The sequence below is a fragment of the Callorhinus ursinus genome, unplaced genomic scaffold (genome assembly GCF_003265705.2).
Source record: "Callorhinus ursinus isolate GAN/ISIS: 27379988/994484 unplaced genomic scaffold, GSC_fseal_2.0 scaffold11, whole genome shotgun sequence".
In the NCBI taxonomy this organism is placed as follows: Eukaryota; Metazoa; Chordata; class Mammalia; order Carnivora; family Otariidae; genus Callorhinus; species Callorhinus ursinus.
In genome coordinates, this window is record NW_027397073.1 from 47,941,152 (window position 1) to 47,946,586 (window position 5,435).

A 5,435-nucleotide genomic window follows, 5' to 3' on the forward strand; every position below is an offset into this window, starting at 1 on the left:
CAATAAACAGAACCAAGCCTAATTACAGAACATCATGCTCTGTTCCCTAAAACATGCATACTGAATTATCTTACCAGTCTTAAAAATGCCCCATGAGAAGGGGGGAATGGAAAAGACAATGCAGAACAGGCTCAGAATGTGGACACACTGCCATGTTAATTATGAAGGGGACTTGGGAACCACACCTTTGGTTTTTTGTTCCTAAGTACCATGCCAACCATTGCTCTGAGTTTCCTGCCTTTCCCAGAGATTTCTCTAGATTTTGTATTTTGCAGGGCACCCAGACCCTGTCTGGCTTTCAGTAAATGTTCGGTAACAACAATAACACAGAAGTGACTGTTTATTCAGATGGAAATTAACATGGATGAGATAACATTCTGGATTTCTGTTTCCCACCTCTAAGATTGTAGGTTTAAGCCCCGTGAGAGAGAATGGATTTAATACACATTTCTATTACTGCTTGAGATTGGCAACACTTACCTTGGGATAGGTTCTTTATTATTTTCAAAATGCTGTCACATGTATTAGCCTCTTAATTAACCAGATGCCTATGAAGTGAGAAGGACATATATTTATTTCATTTTACAAATGGAGTTCAAGGAAATTAATTGATTTATCTAATATTGCAGTGATTGAGCTTATATGAATTTGAACCTGGCTCTTGTTTCATTTTTTTATTTTTTATTCATGTAACCACATAGACTGAGATTCTGTAGACAAAAAGTGGACATCACTTTAGAACCCTGGTACTCTGCAGCATGGTGCAGGGTCAGAATGTCCTGGGTCTGATTCCCAGTGCTGCCTGCTACCTGCCTTGGTCAAGTTATTTAGCCAATCCAAGTCTCAATTTCTGTATTATCAGGACTTCTGGTTACTAGTGGCAGAAACTCAGCTTGAACTAGCTTAGACCATAGGAAGAATTTATTATTGCTATCACTGGAAAGGCAGGGGTGTAGTAGAGTACAATGGGAACCAAGGTCCTATTGTAATTGGGGTACCCTTCTCTAGTTCTCAGAGGCCCCAGTGTGAGTCCCTCTCGCTGCAGTTCTGTCTGTGCTATAAGCCAATGGTTATGTGCTGACATGTGTGCAACTTTGCTATGAGAGGAAGGGGCCCTTCATCCCAGTTACAATTCAGAAAAACCTAGATAAGAGGCTCTGGTCAGGTCACTCTGACACTGTGGACAAGAGTGTAATATATTGTGATGGCCCAGCTTGGGTCACTGGCCGTGGAGGGCACAGGGCACTACATTGGCTCCACCTGAACCACGGTGGGAGGTGGAGAAGGGAGCATTTTCCTAAAAGAAGAGAGAGGCTATTACTAGATGAGGAAGAAAGGGGTTTCTGGGCAGATAAAATCCATAAATGTATGGACTTTTTTTTCTTTTTAAGATTTTATTTATTTATTTGACAGAGAGAGACACAGAGAGAGAGGGAACACAAGCAGGGGGAGTGGGAGAGGGAGAAGCAGGCTTCCCGAAGAGCAGGGAGCCCAATGCGGGGCTCGATCCCAGGACCCTGGGATCATGACCTGAGCCCAAGGCAGACGCTTAACCTACTGAGCCACCCAGGCGCCCCCACTGTGGACTTTTTATGTGGCTTTTATAATACTGATTTTTGTAGATTTGTTGCTGAGGATTACTGATTGATACATTTAAAACTACCAAATCTATATCTTCAGGTCTCAATACCTCAGTCAAGTTCCAGATCTCTATAGCCAATTGCCTATTGGACAGTTAGATATTCTACCGACATTTGAAATCCAGTGGACAAATCAAAGCATTATATTCTTCCCCAAACATATTCTTTCTTATCTCCATTAATGGTACCTTCATTCACCCAGCTGCCTCAACTGAAAACATGGGAGTCACCTTCAGCTTCTCCATGTTCAACTCACCTTATTCAAATAAGAACTAAACTAAACTAAAAACTGTTAATTCTACTTCTGCTCTCGCTCAGACTCGCTCAGATGTTTCTGATTCTCTCTTTTCCCACCTTTGTTCTGGCTGTTACCTCACTCCTGGATTACTGATTGCCCTCCCTCTAATCTTGTTTCTCTCCAATCCATTCTCTGTACTGCTACCAGAGGAATTTTTCTCAAATGTGAATTTCCTCCCAATTAGAACTCTTAAGTGGCTTCCCTCGCACCTGCCCACCCTTTCATTTTCTTTTCTTTTATTTTCACCTCTTTTCTTTCCTTTCCTTTTTTTTTTTAAGACTTTATTTATTTATTTGAGAGAGAGAGAGAGAGTGCATGAGCAGGGGGAGGGGCAGATGGAGAAGCAGACTCTCTGGGGAGCCTGATGTGGGGCTCACTCCCAGGACCCTGAGATCATGGTCTGAGCCAAAGTCAGAGGCTTAACCAACTGAGCCACCCAGGTGCCCCATCTTTTTTTTTTTTTTAAGATTTTATTTTTAAGTAATCTCTACACCCAGCGTGGGGCTGGAACTTACAACCCTGAGATCAAGAATCGCATGTCCTTCTAACTGAGCCAGCCAGGTGCCCACCTTTCTCTTTCTTTCTTTCTTTCCTCTTTTTTTTTTTTTGTCAAGGATTGATGTCAAAAATCCTTCATGGAGCACCAAGACTTTCATTGTTTGCCCTTGGGTTTGCCCCTTGAGCCTCATCTCTTTCCACTCCCTTCTGGAAACAACTTCATATTCTGGTCTTATTGATCTATCTTGAAAACATCATGCTCTCTCTTCTCTCCAGACCTTAAAATGTGCCTACAAGTACTCGGTTATTTGTGAATAGATGTTGAATTAACTAATAAACTAATTAACTAATCAGTGATAGTTTCTGGCCCAGGTCAGGTGCTCACTATATAAAAGTTATTATTTGCTATTTTGTAAACTGTTTAACTCTATTTGACATTGATCTTGGTCCACCAAAGGCCAGAATCTTCTTGTGTTGACATACTTATTCTTTTTTTTAATTTTTTTTTATTTTAGGTACAAGTGACAAATATATTTCTTTTTATTGTTATTAAAGTTTTCTCAAATGTAGTTCAGTAAATGAAGTATTTTATTTTATTCCACTGTTGGTCATAGTTTGAGCCCTACACACTCCCTTCCCTTTCACCTCAAAGGGAGCTCCTTTGTATGTAGCTACACACTCATCATTAGTAAAGAGATCAGGCTGGATCTGCTCCCAAATCTTCTTCTTAGGATTCAGCTCCTTGTCAGGTTCTCCAGGAAAAGCATCAAAAACAATTCTGTCTCCAGGAACAGACCCATTAGGAGGTGCCAAGATTTCAACCTTCTCAGGTGAACTAGCACACATTACCATTGCTTGAGATACTACTCCCCTCATCTTTGCAGGTTTCAGGTTACAAAGTAAAATCACCATCCGATTTTGCATCTGTTCAAGAGGAACATGATTCACCAGACCACTGACAACTGTTCTTGGGGCTGTTTCTCCAACATCTACTTCTTCCACATAAAAAGAATCTGCATCAGGGTGTTTTCTGGCCGTGATGATACAACCAACTTGAAGATCCAGATGAGAAACATCTACCAGCTTAGAGTCAGCACTTCCTGCTACTGACTGCTGTTTTTTCTCCTTTTTCTCTCCTTTCACTTCAGTTTTCTCTTTCATCTTCTTTTCTTCCGCTCCTCCTCCTATCTGTTCTTTGGCACCAGAAGTTATAGTTGTTATTGGTCTAGACTGTATCACATTTTCAGAAACTGTGGAATTAGCTTGCAGCAGAGTACCAGATGGAAATGGTATTTGTTTCACTCCATTTTGAATTTCTGCCTGAATTAGCTCTTGTTTCAATTCTTCAATTTCTTTCTTTAATTTAGCATTTTCAACTCGAAGTTTCTTCTCTTCTCTCAAAGTTGCCTGCAAAATTGCTTTTTCCTTAAGAAGAGCAACTTGCTGCTTTAAATAGTCAATAATTTGATCTGCTTCTGTACCCTTCTGTTCCAGTCTCTTCAGAACAGCACCATTAGTTGCCATTTTTGCCAAGAAACGGCAGAAAATCCCGGGCAGCCTCAGTCCGGAGCAGTCGACATACTTATTCTTAAAGGTAAAGGTTGGATTGCCATGATCTATGGTTAGTGGTCATAACTGGCCCTGGGATAGACTTGCAGTGGAGGTACCTCCATGGGGTGCCTCAGTGCTGTTGTAATGTCTTCTCTGTCTCTAGAAATAGTGCATATCTCACCTACAAGTGACATGTAGGACAGATGCATTTATTAGGCAAATTAATCTAGATCTGGGGTTGAGGGAAGGGGGAGTATGGCTTTTTGATTGGAGAAAAAAAGGTCAGACATATGTTAGCATGGCTTTATTAGTAGAGGGCAAGAAAGAATGATCAGGGAAGGATGAATGGAGGGAGGGCAGGTGGGATGTGAAGGGCTGCATAGGAAGGCCAGGCAAGGGAGGGCCAGGGCTCAGCACCAAGAGGAGGGCTTGGGGCACCTGCTAAATTGTTGAAGGACAAGTTGGGGGAGAGTGGAACATCATGATGACAGTGAAAGAGCACTGGATTAGGATACTTGTGTTCTAGGCCTGGATCTACCTTGAATTCCTAACTGTGTTCCTTTGCCTAGGTTCACATGTTTCTCTGAATTCATTCTCATGGGACTTTGTCTTACACTGTTGCTATTTGGAAACACAAATGTATTATGCTCTGAGATAAATATACTTTGCCATTAAAAGGTTGATTGTGAAGAAATTTGATCATTTTATCTGTCTAATTTCCAGTCTTTATAAAAAATATGCAGTGAGCTTTATATTTTTATTATCTTGTAAAAGACTTTCTAAAAGAATTCTGTATATTAGAAATTTTATTTTTATGATCTAAGGATAGCTTTTTCAGGGATCAAGCCTAAACTACTTTTAAAAGGCAATTTTTAGAAAGTCTTTTGAAAAGATAATACCAAAAATTAGGACTCATTGCTTATTATTTTCAACAAGATCAGGTTTTTTAATCAAGAAAAGAAGGTGAGGGCACCTGGGTGGCTCAGTCATTAAGCGTCTGCCTTTGGCTCAGGTCATGATCCCAGGGTCCTGGGATTGAGTCCCACATCAGGCTCCCTGCTCGGCGGGAAGCCTGCTTCTCCCTCTCCCACTCCCCCTGCTTATGTTCCCTCTCTCGCTGTCTCTCTCTGTCAAATAAATAAATAAAATCTTAAAAAAAAAAGAAAGAAAGGTGAGTGTGATGAAATGAACAATTTTTTTTAAAGATTTTATTTATTTATTCATGAGAGACAGAGAGAAAGAGAGGCAGAGGCAGAGGGAGAAGCAGGCTCCCCAAGGAGCAGGGAGCTCGATGAGGGACTCCATCCCAGAACCCTGGGATCATGACCTGAGCTGAAGGCAGATGCTTAACAACTGAGCCACCCAGGTGCCCCCAGTTTTTTTTCTTAAAATGAAAAAGTTACAGGAACCTATTTCTGTAAGCTAGAGGACTCCATTTTCCACATTTA

The 5,435-nt window shown here is 41.0% G+C and overlaps 1 pseudogene; it reads right to left on the reverse strand.

Moving 5' to 3' along the window:
* Positions 1 to 2,941: 2,941 nt before the first annotated feature.
* LOC112835118 (aminoacyl tRNA synthase complex-interacting multifunctional protein 1 pseudogene) lies at positions 2,942 to 3,980 on the reverse strand (annotated as a pseudogene).
* Between the last annotated feature and the right edge of the window lie 1,455 nt (positions 3,981 to 5,435).